The 20,835-nt window shown below is 37.1% G+C and overlaps 1 protein-coding gene and 1 pseudogene across 3 annotated transcripts in view; both read left to right on the plus strand.

The window, feature by feature from the left end:
- Positions 1-20,835, plus strand: part of fh (frataxin) — a 75,502-nt gene that overhangs the window by 22,384 nt on the left and 32,283 nt on the right. Inside the window, exon 1 of one of the 3 annotated variants that reach the window (XM_089096820.1) lies at positions 6,092-6,110. The exons of the other annotated variants lie outside the window; for them this stretch is intronic. The gene's annotated coding sequence lies outside the window, so the exon portion shown is untranslated. Of the gene's footprint in view, positions 1-6,091; positions 6,111-20,835 lie in introns of those variants that run through there. 3 annotated transcript variants of the gene reach the window in all.
- Positions 1,812-2,854, plus strand: LOC148947011 (uncharacterized; annotated as a pseudogene).

A 20,835-nucleotide genomic window follows, 5' to 3' on the forward strand; every position in this document is an offset into this window, starting at 1 on the left:
AAACTGCAGCCAAAGGTTTTAAGAGAAACAGCTGTCTTAACCGCTCATCCGTTAACAATCATATCCCAGAAATTGCTGGATAAAGGCGAATTGCCAAGTGTCTCGAAGAGAGCAGTCGTGTCACCTATCTTCAAATCTGGCAAAAGGGAGATTCTGGCAAATTACCGTCCAATCAGTCTCACTAGTATTCCCTGCAAGATTCTTGAGTCTGTAAAATCAGACCATATTCTCGTCTATCTAAAAAGCAAACAAATTCGAACTGATAAACAGTGTGATTCTCTAAAAACATCATCTGCAGAAATTCAGATGCTTTTCGCAGTGGACGACTTGAAGATCGCTGTTAATAAAGGACTTGAAGTAGAAATTATCTACTTGTATCTCCAGAAAGATTTTGACAAAGTGCCCCATAAGTGTCTGCTTCTCAAGCTTTCAAAATATGTCCTGGGTGGGGGGCAAATACTTGCCTGGATAACAAACTTTGTAACGGGGTGCAAGCAAGTCATTGGTGTAGAAGGTCAGATAAGCCAATTCGAATTGGACGTCATCAGTGGTGTCCCACAGGGATCTATCCTAGGTCCCCTCCTGTTCAACCTTTATACAAACGACATAGTTGATGATATTGACTCAACAATTCTGCTGTACGCGGATGACACCAAGCTATATCGTATGATCATGTCACCTGAAGACTCTGCAAACCTCCAAGAAGATCTTGACCGTATTAGTGCCCGGATGAAGACTTGTTTGATGGAAATTAATATCCCAAAAAGCCACCACTTGACCCTCGGAGCTGAATGTTCATCTGCATCATACAGCATTGGGCCCACACGACTTGCTCGAAAGAGATTTGGATATCATGGTTGATCACAAGTTGATCTTTTCGGACCATTAGGGATTGGCCATCAAACAGGCTACGCGGGTATCAGCGCTGATCAGGAGAACGTTCAAGTGTCTCGATGTAGGAATGCTTGCGACCCTCATTAAGTCGCTAGTCCGCCCGATTCTCAAATATGGTCATTGCTCAGTTCGCCATCCCTCAACAAGGATATAGATGCACTGAAAGCAGTTCAAAAGCAGATGACGAAGTTCTCCCCAAGTCTGAAAGACCTCCCATACGAACAACGTCTTCGTCTGCTTCACCTATCAGCACTCTCATACAGATTTCTAAGGAGTGGTATGTTAGAGCTGTACAGGCCGTGCCATGGCTGCTATGACAACGTCCCCGGAGAAGCACTGCTGGTCTTTAACGAAAATCATCTACGGTGCCATCCCTTAAAGCTTAAGACTGAAAGGCTCTACAAAGATGTAGGCAAATGGGCCTTTCGAAACCGAGTTTTCGACACCTGGAACTCCCTACCCGAAGAAACCGTTCTGGCACTTTCCATCAGCTCTTTCAAGAACTCGTTTGACAAGATATAAGAGAGTCGTATGTACGACTTCAGTAACTTTAGAAGATTTATTTAAATTTTTGTATTGTTTTTTTTCTTGTTTTGTAAGAGGCTCTGGCCTACGTTTTTGCATTATATTATTATTATTATTGTAAAGATAGCTGATAACTTGGATTTTTGGATTATTATTGACTGTATTTGATTGGATTATCTTATTTCGAAGGACTATTTTAGTGTAAAATTGGCAGTTTTAGAGCCTTTGCGTTAACGTGCACTGTTCAGTGCCATCGGGAAAGGCACGTGGACCGACTTCACACAGGTTGTATTTTAAATCCACTCGGATGCATTAGTGAGGCTGGGACCTCACTCAAAGATAAGTCTTTTTGTCTTGTTTATCGGCTCATTCTAATCAGACTTTTAATAATTATGCAGCGTTTCGAGCAGTCTGATGCTGCGTTGGCTAAATTCAAGAACTATCCCCTTTTGCCGGTAAGAGTTATTCAGCCTGGAAAGGACTCAAAAGGGAAGCCTACATACCTCATTTTTTGCTACGGAAGTCACGATAAATTCAGGATCATTGATACGAATCTTCAAAAATACGACCCTAAAACGACTGATTCATCCACGCCTGATGTTAAAAAAGCATTTGCCGAGCTTGCACATACTCCTGAAATTTATCAGACTCTTTTGAAGATATTTTTAGCCCTGAAACAAAGAGATAAAGTAGGGTCCACCTTGGTTTCTTCCAGCATTACCCCCATTTATGAGCAATTAGTTGCTAAGGAGCCCAGCTAGAGAAGACAAAAAATGATTTGCTTGAAAATATAACGCAGGAAGTGACTGAAAAGTTTAATGCTGCAAGGTCAATGAAAGAGCCTGCTGAACTAATAATCAGCTAGGTTTATGATGCAATCACACTCGAGTTTAATCCAAAGTTTGCGAAAGTTGAGCAGGCTTTAACTGAGAACTCAAATTGAGAACCTCGAGGACAGAATCATTCGAATTGAAACAAAGCTGGATGATTTTGACCAGGAGTCCCTACTCGACAGCCTTGTATTTCATGGGGCCAAACAGTTACCCAGTGTTGAAAGTCGCACGGCAATACTTCAAATTCTGAACAGCAAAATGTCTCTGACTGAACTCCCACCTTCTGATTTCACAATGTGTACCGTCTCCGCCTGAATAACCAGACCCCACGGACTGAAGAACGTTCTACTGGAGTTGCTCCGATCATTGTTAAATTTTACAGCAAAGATATAGCCCGAAAAGTATTTAAAGCAAAAGCTAGACTTGCATCTACTGGTATTTTTATATCGGAGTCCCTAACAAAGCGTCGCCGGGACATTTTGAATGCGGCTAAGGACAAGAATGGTCAGCGTAATGCGTGGTCAGATCAGGGCCACATATTGGCAAAGCCTAGTGTAGGCTCAGCAATAAAGAAAATAAGGTCTATTGCTGATTGTATTTAGTATCAGAAGCTATGATTTGTTTGTTTGTTTTTTGTTTTCGTTTTTTCTTTTATTCTTCTGTCTCTACTTAATTTTAATTTTTTTGTCCCTTTGTCTCCCTGATTTTTTTCTTTTTTTATGTAATTTTGGTGTTTGTTTGTATTTTTTTTCTCTCCACTATTCCTTATTTCAGATTTAATTGTTTTGGCCTTATTAGTTTATTTCTTGAATTTGAGTTTGTTTGACTCTAGTTTGGGTGAACGACTTGGGTGAACGACTGCTTCAACTTGAAAATAATCCAATAGATTTTTTTTAGTTTGATAAATAATTCAGTGGGTCAGTCTAATAAATCGCCAGCGAATCCCATCTTTCTGTTTGTATTAAATATGCATTGGATTTTGGTCGAATATCATAACAATTCGGTAGTTTCTCTGTGCTTCAGTTTAATGTTAAAGGTCTTCTCTCTTCGTTTGATAAGTTGCAAAAAGTAATGCTTGGTGGTCACACTAATTCTATTAGTCTTTGTGTGACTTTACTTGATTAGAAAAATGAATGTCTATTGCATCTCTCTGGGTACAAGATGGAATGTTTAAATCGAAGTAGAACGGCAAGAGGTGGCCTTGCTGTTTATGTTTCGGAATGTCTGCCGTACTGTTTTAGACGTGGCCTGTCAAGAAATGAAGAAGAATGATTTTTGAATCTATATTTATTGAGATTAAAACCCAAGCTAAAACTTTGATTGTTGGTAATATATTCCGGTCTCTTAGTGGGTCTGTTCCCCCTTTCCTTCAGATTCTTGATGAGGTTTTGGAAAGAATCCAACTTCATTCATGTGAACTTGTCGTTATGGGTAACTTCAACCTTAATTTGTGTGACCGGTCATCCTCGTCCTTGGATTTTCTTTCAACAATGCTCGCTTGTGGAACATTACCTTCTGCATGCATTCCAACTCGCACTACTAACACTATTGCTTCTTTGCTTGATAATATTTTTTCATCGTTGACCTTGGCGCAAAATTTTGTGTTGACGAGTGATATTTCAGACCGCTTTTCTGTTTTTTCCACGCATGATTTTTCCGATCCGTTGCCGAGGAGGAACCAAGGAGCTAGTCTTTCCTCTTTAAAATTGAATGATCAGGGATTGCATCTTCTTTGGTCACGGTTGGTGGATTTTTTGTAGAGTATTTCAGAAAATGAATCTGATTTAGATTCTTTGTTTAATTCTTTTTATGAGTCTTTAAAAGAAGTTACCTTGGATACATGTATTGCGTCCCAGTCGAATACGGCATCAAAAAGAACAACCCCTTTGAATCCTTGGATGACTCTGGGACTCCTTAAAAGTTGGAGGAAGAAAAATAATCTTTGGAAGGCTTACAGGTGCACTAAGCCATCTTCTCGTGATTCTCGATTTCAACTTTTCAAAGCTTATAGAAGAGTTTATAATTCGCTTTGCCGAAAGGCCAAATCTTTATTTTATTACAGAAAATTCTCTGAGTGTGGTAAAGACATTAGGAAGACATGGCAAGTAATCAATTCTGTTATCAGGCCATCTCCTCTGCCTCCTTCTGCCCCTTCAAGTATTGTGATGGAAGGCGAAAATGTAGAGGGTGAGCTAAAAGTTCAAGATGTGTTTACTTCCTATTTTGCTAATATTGGCAAAGCTACAGCCTCTTCTGTAAGTCCTTCTTTTTCTTTACCTGACTTTATGTCTTACCTTGGACCGCATTGTCCTAAATCAATAGCATTGGAACCTGCCTCTGAAGCTGAAATAGCCAGAATTGTCAATGGTTTCATCTTCTGGCCCAGACCGTATTCCGACTAAGGTTGTAAAGTTCATTCTTCCTGTCATCATTTCTGCCCTCACGAGACTTATCAATCTTTCCTTAGAAAATGATGTTTTCCCAGGCGCTTTAAAGCCCGTTCGCGTTATTATTAATTTCAAAGATGCATCAAGGAATGATCCTGCAAATTATCGTCCCATATCCCTTTTATCAGTGTTTAGTAAAATATTTGAAAAAAACAATGCTTTCTCAACTTCTTAATTTTCTTAATTTAAACACTTTTTTCATGATTTTTAGTTCGGTTTTAGTGCGAAGCACTCGCCTAAGCATGCATACGCAACTCTCTTGAATTATTTACATTCAGTTCTTAACTCTGGTGTGGTATCTGCTGTTATTTTTTTCAATGTGCGAGAAACATTTGACTCATTAACACACAATATTCTGCTTTGAAAACTGTCCCATGTTGGTATAAGAGGAATGCTTATTCTTGGTTTCTATCATATTTATCTGGTCGAGTCATCTCGGTTGATCTGCAATTTTCTAACCCTTCGGGAATAGAGTTTGGCGTTCCACAAGGATCTGTTATTGGGCCGATACTCTTTTTAATCTATATCAATGACCTTATTAATGCGGTTCAAAATTGAAAACCTACCATTTGCTGTCGTCTTTGTCAACCAGCATCCGTCACTAATTGTGAAAGGAGTTCGTCCTCCCGGATGCACTTATTGCTTTTGCTGATGACATTACTCTTGGCACAGCTGGTAGAACTGAGTCTGATCTCCCTTCAAAGATAGAAACCCTTTTTGAAGGAGTGATCCAATGATATGATGTAAATTATCTTGCCTTAAATATCGGAAAGTCATTTTTTCTCATTTTTTCCAGAGTTTCAAAGGATTTCCCTGACTTAAATGAAGTACATTTGTCAAGAGGCTTCGTAAGTAGACCTAAGGATCGTAACGTTCAATTCCTAGGTATCTTGCTTAACGAAAGTCTTTCCTTCAAGCATCATTATTGACCTAATTAAAATGAATGTCTCCAGGAGTCTTGGGATCCTTAGAAAGCTTAAACACATTTTTCCAGTGTCAATTCTTAGCATCTTATACTTCAGACTAGTTTAGTCTTATGTTTCATCCTGTTCTGTTATTTGAATGTCAACGTTTCCCTCGTCTCTGATTCCACTTTCAAAACTTCATGATAAAGCAAGGGCTCTTATTAAGGAAACTAACCGATCTTCACTTAAACCCTTGCTTGATTTGAAATCTCTCTATTTTCTTTCTTGTCCTTCTTTCATCTTTTTGCAGTTGCACGGCCATCTTCCTGCTGCTCTATGTAATAATATATCTTTCGTTTCTGATTACTCGAATTATTACCTCCGCATTTCCAGCAGTTTCCAGATGCTTCATATGTTACCGGTGAGGTTCGATTTCAACCCTCTAACAACTGGCAACAGGATTTGGAACACGCTCCCTGTGTCTGCACGAAGCTGCCACTCGTTTGGTATGTTCCGAAATTATTTTAGGGATTTGCTTGCTAGTAGTTAATTTTTTTTTTTTTTTTATGTTGATCATTGTATCTTATGATTTTTTTATCTTATGATTTCTCTTGTGTTGAGTTTCTGAAAGGTGGGAATGTATGATGTTGAAAACGTTTTTGTTTTTTAAGTATTTGTTTCATTTTTGTTTCTACCCTGTTTTTTCCTGGCCATAGAGCCTTACGGGGGAGTTTATATTTAAGTGTATTTTGTTGAGTTTATTGATTGAATAAAATTGATTGATTGAAAGGGTCTTTTGATGTAGTTCAATATTCCATGAAGGTTTCAGCTTAATACCCTTAGCCACTAAATTTTAGAGAATCTAATTTTAAATTAATTTATTCTAATACATATATAAAATCGATAATTAGTAGTGCAATGTTATTATTAGATGTTTTTAGGAATTACAAGTAGGCTTCAAAGTCTCGAGTTGGTTTCAAAGGCATTTTGAGGAAGTTTCTGCGAAAATACACGTTCCAGGGTGTAATATACACTGAACCGCTGATGACAGATTAAATGGGAGGAGCTGTTTGGATATAGTAGCAAACATCACTAAGTCGTGATCTTACTGTTATATTATTTACATACAGTGATTTATAGCGACAAAAACAACTTGTGAAAGCTCCAAGCCTTTTTAGGGCTGAAGAAAACTTGTTTCTAAGCAGAAGCATAAACAAAGTGTTTTAAAGCTACAAAAATAAAATCGTTACAAAAAATGTAGCTACAAAAACTCCTTACAAAAATTGTAGTTACAAGAAAAACAAGATTTCCATTTTTTCTTTTTTAATTGTAAAAGAGTTTCTTTTAAGATTCTATGATTTCTTTTAAGGATTTCTATAAAAATTTGCATTCAGAAGTGCCAAAAACTATCTTTATATAATATACAGTAGCGAAAAATGTAATGAGAGATAATAACAAAGGTTTTTTAAGCCTGATAATTTTTTTCTAAGGTGAAATATAAACATTGGGCTTTAAAGCTACCGAATAAATACATAAAAATTCAATATAGAATTTGTAGTTGCAAAACAGAAGAGTTCAATAGTAAAGCGTTAAATGCATTGAAGAGTTAAAAGGATTAAAAAGGATCAAATGGGTTAAAAGGGGTAACAAGGGATAAAAAATTGTTAAAAGGATTAAAAGGGTTAAACAGGTTACAGGGCGGAAAGAGTTAAAGCCAGAGGTAATCCCACCTTCCTTCGATGGTTTCCATCCCAAAATACCAAATACTCGTTTAAAACAATCGCCTATTGGCTCTTTTCAGAGGGAAGAAACATCACATTATGTGATAAGACCAACTAAATTTTTACCAACTAAGTTTTCAATACATTTTAAAATATTTATTCAATATTGTACTGTAACATAGAATAGCAGTTATTTAATGTTTTTTTTCAGCAGTTGTCCCAATTTATTATCTTCAATGTACTTCACAATTACATTCAAGCCCTTTCGTACCCCTGATGTATGCATCAAGTTCCAAAAACCAATAGTTCATCCACTTTAAACCTAGTCAGTAATATCACATATCTACCAAAAATTTCCCCCGTACAAATGTTAATCGGCATTCGGCCTATAGCAATTTCTACCTTAGCAATTAATCGGCCTTTTTTAGCAATTAATCGGCCTTTTTTAGCAATTATTCGGGCTTTAGCAATTTCTACTGCCACGCTGGGGACTCTTGCTCTCGTGTAATCTTCGTTCGTTTTCTTAATATCCAACAGCGCTAAACCAATCATTTCCGTCATCAATAAACTGATTCAAAAGTCAAAAACTTTTTTCTCACAACTATTTTATTATTACACTTTGTCAAGTCTTCACAACACTCAACGTTTGCATGCTATAAGAAACATCAGCAAATATCTTTAATCTATATGTATGAGTATGTGTATATATTGCAAGCCAAGCTTATCAGTTTAAATTGCCATATCAGCCAGTTGTGTTTGAATTGTAAATACGGAGGCTCATTTGTGACACCATTGGATAGAGTTGCACACAGCCTGACATTGGCTTATTGTTTTTTTTTGCCTTTAGATTATTCAAATCCCCTCCCTAACCACAGTGACGAAGGCTAGATGGCTTTTTTAAAGTATTTTGACATTGGTAATTACAGAACAACCGCTGGACACCCGAAATTTTGACGTGGAATACCTTCATCCCTAAAGGCTCTGATGAAATCATGGAGACGTGCACAATGGGCAGCTTGCCCAGGAGTGCTACAAACAAACAAACAACAATATCTTTAATTATATTCACTTACCAAGGACATGCGACCAATTTTTATAAACAACTTTCAACAATATGCACAATTTGTTAAATCCCATGCAACCTCAATTGACGCATTAATTATGCAAAATCGTTTGAAACGGCCTAATTTGGATGTAAAGTCCAGATTAGTTACACCCTTACTACTCCCGTGCTACATTTTTAAAGATCGTTGTGATGATTTATGCTAAGAATTATATGTTCGGATTGTCCTAAGAAAATAGTGTTGGGCTCCTCGGTATTCATCGGTCAAGTGCCTGATTACTTTATATATAAAAGATCCCAATTCAAAAAGTTTTAACTCCTTAAGCCATTTCCGAGATAAATAACGTTAAAATCAGGTACAGATAGCATTTTCTAATTTACTCGGGTATGTGTGTCGTTTCCAGACCACGTTCTTGGGAAACTCTGGAAATCTTGTAATGAGAATAATCCGCGAGACTTCGCTCAAAATACAGCTATTCAGGAACGAAATTTATTTGCCAATTTTAGGGTCCAATAACATCCCCCACCCTCACTTCCAACAAAATATGTTATTTTCTCGGGCCAATAAAACGACTCTGAAATGTTCGAGCCATAAGGACCCCGAGCGTAAAGAAAACTTTAGCGTAAAGAACGAGGTGTTGAGGAGGGAGCGCATTTTTCTCTAAAGATTCACATAGTCCAAACAAAATAAAAAGCTAATATTGAAAAATATTGTAAAGCTCTATTTAACTAAGCTGATTTATTTGAGAAAAAATATTGGAGGGCAGCTAGCCCCCCTCCCGCGGTCGTTTTTTCCAAAGCCACCCGATCAAAATTTTTAGATAGCCATTTTGTTCAGCATTGTCAAAACATTAAATAACAATGTCTTTGAGGATGAATTACCCCCCCCCTTACATTCCCCGGGAGAAAGGCTGCAAGTGATGAACTTTGCCCATTGTTTACATATAGTATTGGTTATTAGGAAGTATACAGACGTTTTCAGGAAGATTTTTCTGTCGGGGATGGGGATTACGTGGGAGGATCTTTCCACGGAGGAGTTTTTTATGGGGGAAGGAAATTTTCCATGGAGGGGAGCCAGATTCCCAGCTCTATTTAAAAAGCGATCAGAAATTAAATTCAAAAAGCTTTTCAACTGAAAATAAGAAGCAACATTAAAACTTAAGACGAACAGAAATTATTACGTATATGAGGGGGGTTGCCCCCTCCTCAACATCTCGCTCTTTACGCAAAGTTTGAGTTTTGTCCCAATTCTTTAAAAATGACTCCTGAAACACAATGCTCGTTTAATTAGGTCATGGGTCAGCAACCTGCGGCCAGCAAGATCCTCACCGCAACTCACCTGACGAACCCTTTTACTCACCATAACAATATAAAACGAAGTGAAAGAGGGTGCCATCTAGCATTCTGCCATATAGCATTCTCGAAAAAATAAAAACCTTATTTGCCCCCAGGGCATAACTTACAACTCTTGCCCTGAGGGGTGTGGGGGAGGGGTTCATCCTCAAAGACCTAATTTCCAGAACTCCCAACTACGTTGAAAAAAATGGCCATCTTAAAATTTTGATTGAATGTTTCTTGGGAAATGGTGGGCGTGAGAGGGGGGTTAGTTCCCCTCCAATTACTTTCGACTATTAAAAAGAGCACTAGCAATTTTAATTTCCAATCGAATGAGCCCTTTTTGAAGTATCTACGGCAACGCTTTCTATAAAAACTTTACATGCCCTCTGATCACATTTTACAACCCTTGCCCTGAGGGCTGTGAGGGGGGGGGGGATGGTAGTTTCATCCTTAACGACCTAATTTCCCAAACTTTCAACTACGTTGAACAAAATGGTTATCTCAAATTTGATTGGACGTGTTTGGGGAAAAGGTGGGCGTGAGAGGGGTGTTAGTTGCCTTCCAATCTCCTTCGACTATTAAAAAGGACACAAGCCATTCAATTTCCAATCGAATGAGCCCATTTTGAAGTTTCTACGACAACGCTTTCTATGAAAACCTTATATGCTCATTATTTGATTTTATTTTTGCTTTATTTTTGGCTTAATGGATTTCTTTACTTTTCTTTGAAAAACTTATTTTGTGGAAAAAGTTTTTTTTAATTAATTGTTGTAAAAGGGCCAAAGGTTTACGTTGGGATATTACGCGGTCCGCACTTAGGTTACAGGTCATTACACTAGCCTCATTTTGTAGGTATACTACAATGGGTAGAGTACATCTACAATATTTATATACAAATATTTTATGTTTAAAAATAAAACGCTTAAGGCGTGTTTTTACTACATTTATTGTAGTTAACACAATCAGTGAGATTTCCGTTTTTGCATTTGACTTGCAAGTTTTTTTTACATTAACTTGTATTTTTGTAGTAGAGACGTGAAATATTGCGTCTATGTCCCATAACAGTGTTTGTTTTTTCGATAATTCAGAATTGAAAAATTTTGCCACAAATATATGTACTACCAAACATAGTAATTAATCGCTCAGCAAACCTTTTTAATTCCTTGTAGTTTTCAGAAGGCAAACTTCCATAGGAATCCACAAAGTTGTTTTTTTTCTTAAAAGCTATTTTAAGTGTGGTATCACTTTGCAAATCTATCACCTTGGTACATTACTGAAATCCACTGCGAAGGGGTTTTCGAAAATATCCATCTTACGTGAGATCTTTGTGAAATCAGAAACCCGGTTTTCAAACTCGGTTTCAACTTGTATTAATGCACTTTTCATTTTAGTATTTTGCCAAATACAATTTAGGCAAGCTTCTTCTACTGCTTTCTTGCAATTTGGAAAATGATCGATGTGAATATATCCTTGAGATGGTGAATATATTTCAAAAATAGATCTTGACTAATCCAACTGGATGATGAGACTTCACCTGCTCAGTTTCCTGGAGCACCAGTTAGCATGTGAGGCGGAAAAATTTTCCTTGGAAATATAAATTAAGGCAGTAAATACTGACTGCTTGCAGAAACAGTCCCGCCATGGCTACAAGGATAGCTCTCTCTGATGATGTTGCCTTGCACAATATCATCTGACGCCTCTCCCTAAACACTTTAGGAGGAATATGAACTGTGGTCACAGAATTTTCGTCACATTGTATATGTCACTTCCATTAAAAGGAAGATTTTCTAGAACTGACTTCCGGTTTGAGAAGAATTGTCCAATATTGACTCTGTTAAAGCTCGTTGCATAACCCAAGCTTATGGGTTCAGGCTTGCGTTGTATCAGTTGTGGATCTTAAGCTCGAAAACCTACCAGCCAGTCTATCCCTGTCTTTTTGGCATTGCTCCAGTTTTGAGGGATTGTCTTGTTGTTTGCTATAGCAGAGTAGTTGATGCAGTCAAAGTCATATGCACTGGCAACTGTAGTTACAATTTGTTGGGGTCGCAGTCACAATCAGTCCCATTCACAAGGATTTACAGTTGCAAATAGTCACAAATTCAAACAGTTATAAGCAGTCACAGTTTGAAAAAATCACAATAGCAGTTGTACTATTTGCATAAGTAGTAGTTGAAGCAGCCCTCAAAGGTTAACCCTTTTGAAAAAAAATTACCCTCGATTTTGTAGATGGGTTTCATCTGATACATGCTGGGAAATGTCCCAGTGTTTACCATATTTTCCCGTCCCACTATATACCAGATGACACCCATCTACAAAATCAAGAGTTGTTTTTTCTTCTGAATGTTTTGCCACAAGATGACCACCTAACATGACCAGATAATTTGGCTTTCATTTGGTACCCCAAGCGCAAAACTTTATTGAACTAAAAAGAATAAACAAAGAAAATCCAAAGACAAAATATTTTTTTGGGATGTATTTCCCAAACTTTAAGAAAGGTTTGCTCAAAGACAAAAATTGTAACACGCCAAAACAATTGGTCTGGATTGCATAGTTGAAAATCAATCAAACTATGCTAGATGAGGCTTACGGATTTTTCGAGAATGCTGTATGGCAGAATGCTAGATGGTACCATCTTTCACTTTGTTTTATATTGCTATGGTGAGTAAAAGGGTTCGTCAGGTGAGTTGCGGTGAGAATCTTGCTGGCCGCAGGTTGCTGACCCATGTTCTAATTAAACGAGCATTGTGTTTCAGGAGTCATTTTTAAAGAATTGGGACAAAACTCAAACTTTGCGTAAAGAGCGAGATGTTGAGGAGGGGGCAACCCCCCTCATATACGTAATAATTTCTGTTCATCTTAAGTTTTAATGTTGCTTCTTATTTTCAGTTGAAAAACTTTTTGAATTTAATTTCTGATTGCTTTTTAAATAGAGCTGGGAATCTGGCTCCCCTCCATGGAAAATTTCCTTCCCCCATAAAAAACTCCTCCGTGGAAAGATTCACCCACGTAATCCCCATCCCCGACAGAAAAATCTCCTTGAAAACGTCTGTATACTTCCTAATAACCAATACTATATGTAAACAATAGGCAAAGTTCATCACTTGCATCCTTTCTCCCGGGGAATGTAAGGGGGGGGGGGGGTAATTCATCCTCAAAGACATTGTTATTAAATGTTTTGACAATGCTGAACAAAATCGCTATCTAAAAATTTTGATCGGATGGCTTTGGAAAGAATGACCGCGGGAGGGGGCTAGCTGCCCTCCAATATTTTTGGTCACCTACACAAATCACTGTACGTTATCACTGTATCAAGTCTCAAATAAATCAGCTTAGTTAAATAGAGCTTTACAATATTTGTCAATATTAGCTTTTTATTTTGTCTGGACTATGTGAATCTTTAGAGAAAAATGCGCTCCCTCCTCAACACCTCATTCTTTACGCTAAAGTTTTCTTTACGCTCGGGGTCCTTATGGCTCGAACATTTCAGAGTCGTTTTATTGACCCGAGAAAATCACATATTTTGTTGGAAGTGAGGATGGGGGATGTTATTGGACCCGAAAATTGGCAAATAAATTTCGTTCCTGAATAGCTGTATTTTGAGCGAAGTCTCGCGGATTATTCTCATTACAAGATTTCCAGAGTTTCCCAAGAACGTGGTCTGGAAACGACACACATACCCGAGTAAATTAGAAAATGCTATCTGCACCTGATTTTAACGTTATTTATCTCGGGAATGGCTTAAGGAGTTAAAACTTTTTGAATTGGGATCTTTTATATATAAAGTAATCAGGCACTTGACCGATGAATACCGAGGAGCCCAACACTATTTTCTTAGGACAATCCGAACATATAATTCTTAGCATAAATCATCACAACGATCTTTAAAAATGTAGCACGGGAGTAGTAAGGGTGTAACTAATCTGGACTTTACATCCAAATCAGGCCGTTTCAAACGATTTTGCATAATTAATGCGTCAATTGAGGTTGCATGGGATTTAACAAATTGTGCATATTGTTGAAAGTTGTTTATAAAAATTGGTCGCATGTCCTTGGTAAGTGAATATAATTAAAGATATTTGCTGCAGTTTCTTATAGCACGCAAACGTTGAGTGTTGTGAAGACTTGACAAAGTGTTATAACAAAACAGTTGTGAGAAAAAAGTTTTTGACTTCTGAATCAGTTTATTGATGACGGAAATGATTGGTTTAGCGCTGTTGGATATTAAGAAAACGAACGAAGATTACACGAGAGCAAGAGTCCCCAGTGTGGCAGTAGAAATTGCTAAAGCCCGGTTAATTACTAAAAAAGGCCGATTAATTGCTGTGGTAGAAATTGCTATAGGCCGAACGCCGATTAACATTTGTATGGGGGGAAATTTTTGGTAGATATGTGATATTACTGACTAGATTTAAAGTGGATGAACTTTTGGTTTTTGGAACTTGATGCATACATCAGGGATACGAAAGGGCTTGAATTTAATTGTGAAGTACATTGAAGATAATAAATTGGGACAACTGCTGAAAAAAAAACCATTAAATAACTGCTATTCTATGTTACAGTACAATATTGAATAAATATTCTAATGTGTATTGAAAACTGTTTATTTCTTTCATTTTCTGGATAAAAATTTAGTTGGTCTTATCACATAATGTGATGTTTTTACCCTCTGAAAAGAGCCAATAGGCGATTGTTTTAAACGAGTGTTTGGTATTTTGGGATGGAAACCATCGAAGGAAGGTGGGATTACCTCTGGCTTTAACTCTTTCCGCCCTGTAACCTATTTAACTCTTTTAATCCTTTTAACAACTTTTTATCCCTTGTTACCCCTTTTAACCCATTTGATCCTTTTTAATCCTTTTAATTCTTCAATGCATTTAACGCTTTACTATTGAACTCTTCTGTTTTGCAACTACAAATTCTATATTGAATTTTTATGTATTTATTCGGTAGCTTTAAAGCCCAATGTTTATATTTCACCTTAGAAAAAAATTATCAGGCTTAAAAAACCTTTGTTATTAACTCTCATTACATTTTTCGCTACTGTATATTATATAAAGATAGTTTTTGTCACTTCTGAATGCAAATTGTTTATAGAAACCCTTAAAAGAAATCTTAGAATCTTAAAAGAAATTCTTTTACCATTAAAAAAGGAAAATGGAAATCGTGTTTTTCTTGTAACTACAAATTTTGTAAGGAGTTTTTGTAGCTTTAAAACACTTTGTTTATGCTTCTGCTTAGAAACAAGTTTTCTTCAGCCCTAAAAAGGCTTGGAACTTTCACAAGTTGTTTTTGTCGCTATAAATCACTGTATGTAAATAATATAACAGTAAGATCACGGCTTAGTGATTTTTGCTACTACATCCAAACAGCTCTTCACATTTAATATGCCATCAGAGATCCAGTGTATATTACCCCGGAACCCGTATTTTGGCAGAAACTTTCCCAAAATGCCTTTGAAACCAACTCGAAACCTCGAAACCAACTTATAATTCCTTAAAGAATCTACTTCGAGCATAGCTCTGCTAATTATAGATTTTTATATCTTTATTAGAATAAACTAATTGAAGATAAGATTCTTTAAAATTTAGCGCTACAAAGGTGAAGCCAAGTTTCGAGTTCAAGCGACCTCGGAATTGTCTACCCGTGAAAAAATCGATGGCAGGCGTTTACTCCCCGGCGATTGCCCCCCCCCCCAAAAAAAAATACCCCCCCCCCCCAAAAAAAAAATACCCCCCCCCCCCACGTAAAACACCACCCTGGAAAATACCCCCCGGAAAATACCCCTCCGTGGAAAATAAGGCTTCCCAAATTTGAGAATTTTATTTGAGTTGAATTTTTTAATTTCTGTAGGGGGAAGGAATTTTAGTACTTGTGCATTATTCGCCACTCACTCAAGTTTACGGTGTGTAAAATTCGAGAACACACCGGCTTTTTGGTTAGTTCCATGGTTAGTTTAGAAATAAATTTGGGCTATAGATTTGTACATTAGGGGGGGGGGGGTAAAGTATCGCGGGTCTGCATGCAAAATTTATTTGGTTCAATTATTCCGCATATTAGATAGATAGAAAAAAAAGTTTATTATAAAGTCAAATATACGGCCATGAACACAGTAAAATAACATAAATGAAAGCCACAAATAGCATAAACTTTGGTCAGCGATCATCATAAAACACTTAAATGAAACACTACATTAACCTAATAATAGTATAACCTAATAATAGTAGGGTTTTGAAGGTGGGCAACCTCGACAGTTAGGAAAGAGTAACTATTTTTCTAAAGAAGATTTTTAAGGTCTTCAAAACCTAAGCAAAATTTTGGTATGCCTAACTTATTTCCATAAACATCTCCCCTCCCCCCTGATAAACACCAAAAAGCATTAGACATCCAGGTGTGGAATAGCAATAAACAAGAAAAAGTCGGAAAGCAACCTGACAACCAGAAAAATATCACAGAAAAAAAAATGCTAATAGGTTCTTAATGCTATGATTTTTTTTTATCTATATTACAAATAGTTTTATTCTGTCTATTAAGTAGTAAAAAAGGAAATAATATGAATAAATAAATAAAAAAAGGTAATCCTTCTTTGAAGATACAACTTTGAGTGATTCCAGAACCATATGCCTACACTTCTCCAATCCCTAAGTCACAAGGGGTTGGTGTCCGGGGCGTAATTTGTTCCAAAAAATAGTATATGAACATTTCACAATTCCCAAAAAAACTTAATGAATATAGTGAATTAGCGGAAAAATAATCATATATAAGGCACAAAACCATGATTGAAATAAAAAATGCCTGATTAAGTAACTGAACCCTTGCCAAGTCTAACGCACTAGTAACTGAACTACGGCGGCTGATGATCGAATTCAATCTATTTGTTCTTGTAGGCCAAGTTGTGTAACTTACAGCCCTTTTCCCAAAGACTATGAAGAGTTATTCAGCGAATGCATTTGTAGTTGGCTGTTATAAAACATTGAGTTAATAAAAGCTTCTATTATAAAGAGTGAGAGCATTAAACTATATTTGGCGAAGCTGAACTTTTGCGAACAGGAGGAGGGGAGGGGTACGTCAAGGAATAGTCAGGTGGAATTTAGAGATTCAATTATTTGTTATTCTATGAATTTCTTCCTCTTAAGAAAATTCGATATTTTAGAATCATTTTGCGAGCCTGAACGTCGGCTCACCGTGTTAGTTCATCGTGAATTCTCCCAACGGATTAATGAGACTCATTAAGGGGGTTGAGAGGGGGAGTATACGGGAGGGGCTCTTGTAAATTTCCTGTTAAGGGTTTTGGACCATAACTATTACAATGGTACCTTTTTATACTTCCATGGTTTTCCACTTGAGAAATGACACTAAAATTAACGTTTTTAGTGCTCTGGCACTTACGGATGGTAGAACTGATAAAAAGCACGTAGATATGAGCAATGGCTTTTAAATTAGCCATTAAACATCTCTCTATTAAGTTTTAAGAACTTTAAAAACGCGAAGTTTCTAAGAAGTTTAAAAATGCGTTCGTTTTTTAACTGTTGGTTACTATGGGCTGTGGTTCGCTCTTTACTAGGTTGCAGCTACCGCTGCAACCATGATGAAATTAAAAAAAGTTTTTTTTTTAGCTGAAAGTAAGGAGCGACATTAAAACTTAAAACGAAAAGAAATTATTCCGTTTATGAATGGGGCTGTCCCCTCCTCAACGCCTCGCTTTTTACGCTAAAGTTTTTTTTGTTTTAAAAAGTGGAGTTGCGACAAAGAGTCAAGCTTTTGCGTAAAGAGCGAGGCGTTGAGGAGGGAGTGCCCCTTTCATGTACGGAACAATTAATGTACATTTTAAGTTTTAATGTCGCTCCTTACTTTCAGGTAAGACTATTGCAACGTTTTCAACTAGTGCACGTTCGAATTTGGCTCGCCGTACATGAAAAATTGAAACGAAATTTGTATATTAGTTTTGGTACATTTCTTCCGTATATGAAGGGTTGCCCCCTCCTCAATACATTGCTCTCTAACCTAAAGCTGTTAGCACTTTTCAAAAAGCTTGTAATTAAACGGCCCCCGTCTTTCAGTAGTCACTCTTAAAAACTTGGGACAAATAGTCAAACTTTAGTGTGAAGAGGAAGGTATCGTAGAGGAGGCAACCCTTCTTATATGGAAAATTTCTGTTCGTTTTGAGTTTTAATGTTGCTCTTTACTTTCAGTTAAAAATATGTTTTTTTATATTCTATTTCTGATCGTTTTTCAAATAATGCCGGTAAATCTGGCTCACCCTCTATGAAATATACCCCCCCCCACGGAAAACTCCTCCGTGGAAATTTCCTCAAACTTAAAATGTACCCCGTAAAATGTTCTGCTTAGCACTGTTTCATTCGAATAAGACTTCAATCTCTAATCGGTTTCTGGATATCTCCAGAAATTCTTCCATGGAAATCATTTCCCGCAAATCAAAACACGCGGAAAATAGACCCGGATAAATCCCCCGGAACATCTCCACATAACAAAATTTGGCAAAGAGAATGTAAGACAATTAAAAATAATTTCGTACAGTAAATCTGTCAAATCCCCCAGTGTAACATTTGACCTGAACCCCCCCCCCTCTGATATTTCCCTCCCCTAGGAAGATTCTATCTATAGAAATCCAACCCAAGCACAAACCCTCCCTCCCCACGAAAAATGTCTGTATACTTCCGAATCACAAATACTATACGTAAACAATGGATAAATTTCATAACTTCTAGGCCTCTCCCCACGGACTGTTGGGGGTCATTTTATACCTAAAGACATTGTTATTTAATCTTTTAACTATAATGAACAAAATGCATGTCTTAAATACGGTATCTGATCAGATAACGTTGGGGACAAAATGGGTGTGGGAGGGGGCCCAGTTGGCCTCCAATCTTTTTGGCCACTTAAAAGGGACATTAGAACTTTTAATTTCCGTTCGATTAACCCTCTCGCGACCTTCTAGGACCATTATATCTGTACTATCACCCCTGGAAAAATAAAAAACAACATATGAACACGCATCCGTGATCTGTCTTCTGGCGAAAATAACAAAATTCCACATTTTTGTATATAGGAGCTTGAAACTTCTACAGTAGGGTTTTATGGTACGCTGAATATGATGGCGTGATTTTCATTAAGATTTCTTTAATTGTAAGGGGCGTTCCCCCCCCCCATTTCAAAAATCAGGCAAAGTTTCTCAGGCTCGTAACTTTTAATGGGTAACACTGACCTTGATGAATCTCATATGTTTGGAATCAGCATAAGAAGCTAAAACTCCGTTTTTTAGAGTTTCGGTTAGGCTACTATTGAGCCTGGTCGCTCCTTACTTAAAGTTCGTTACCACGAATTTTTTGACTAACTTAAGTGGTTTGACTGGATTAGGACATTTTTACACTCAAAAGAGATCTTTCTTGTGGTATTTTCAAGGATTGAGATGATTTATCTTACATATTAAAGCGTATTAGGTGCAAGTATAACATACATTCTGCTTTATGTGTAATTTACTGAAGTCATTTGACTGGATTAGCAGTTTTTTAGAGTGTGTTTTCCTTGTTTGGGACAACTCTCAGCCTAAATTACAATAGATCAGAGCTATTGTATACTATTTTAGGTACTTGAAGAAATTTGTCCGCTTTTTACTGTATTTGTTCAGTATGATAAGCCCCTTCTTATGCAGTATTTTGTCATATCTATTTAATCAACAGCTATTTTATCACAGATTCGAGATTTCTTTGGCTGTAATTCATTGTTTGAAGTAATATATTTGCTGTATTGATCTGATTAGTGAAATCATGGGATATAACTTACAACGTTATGTAATTTAAGGTGTTTATTAAAACAGAGTAGAGTTGTCATAAGATATCTTTTACTCACTTCAACCTCCTGCACTACATATTCTAGTTATTTAACGTTTTCTGCGGCCATATATAAGGTGATTTGAAACGGTTTAGAGACTATATTAAAGTAAAAAAGATCTGTCTTACGCTATATTTAGTGATTTAGATAATTACACTTGTTTATTTGACTTACTTGACTTATCGTTCTTGCCAAGGGTTTGGCGTAGAGTACAATAAGACCAGGTATTTCCAGGTTGGCATATCGCTTGCCTTACTCGTGACTTTTTCCGCTGGTATGGGGGCTTGGACGAGAAGTCCGTTGGCTTGGTCTTTCCATGCACCTAATGGAGGGGAGGCTTCCTCTAGGTTGTTTCCATCCATGCAGAGTGAGTTCGGAGTCAAACACGACCCCTACTGGTAGCAGCGAAATGTGCGCTGGCCGAGCGGCGTCGAAAAAGAAGCTTGCGACGTACGTGACAGGAGGGTCTGGTTTCTAACAAAGTCAGTCTAGTGAAGACCTTCGATTCTTTGAAAATGTTTAGCCTGAGTGACATCGATGGTGGTGAGGACAGATTCGATATTCTATAACTGACTGACATCCTCGATGTCATTACCAATATTTTAATATTCTCAGGAATTGATTGCATTAAATTACAGATAAATGCAGAATTTATCCCCCGATTAGTAGCCTATAGATGTTATCTTAATCATCAAAACATTTCCCAAGAATGTAGTAATCCACCAAAATATAGCCTGTAAATTGTCATAAATAGTACGATATGCCCTAGGGAAGCAATGTTCAAATCCTCTATTTAAGAAACAGTGCCTCATCTAAACATGTATTCAAGTCTTGCAAAATTAACGGTTTATTATTGCCGTTTATCCAGTAATTGCAAAATATAATAGTAGCTTGTCGGCAGTTCAAAGCCACCGGAGGCTAACACGGTGCAAAACCATTCTAGTATTTTGGTTACGTTTAATTTAAGGGTCGATAGTCCTCGAGGACTTGCTATATTTACTTGGAGGCCTTATGACAGGCACGTTTGAATCTGAACAAGAGTATATTGAAGAAATAATACCAATGATTCACAGTTCCTTGTTAGATATTAGGGAGGGATCAGTGTATGTTTTTGCGTAAGGAGGGGGACGGGTAATTTTATTAGATTTTCATGGCACGACGCCTCCCTTCTTATTGCGGAAATAGTAGTTTTTCACGGGAAACGACAGGTTTCAAGCATTACTTCAAACAAATAGAAACTATCGTATGTGAGAAGGGTTG

This window comes from Artemia sp. Qi Xiang Cuo, chromosome 11, assembly GCF_049724085.1.
Source record: "Artemia sp. Qi Xiang Cuo chromosome 11, ASM4972408v1, whole genome shotgun sequence".
Taxonomy (NCBI): Eukaryota; Metazoa; Arthropoda; class Branchiopoda; order Anostraca; family Artemiidae; genus Artemia; species Artemia sp. Qi Xiang Cuo.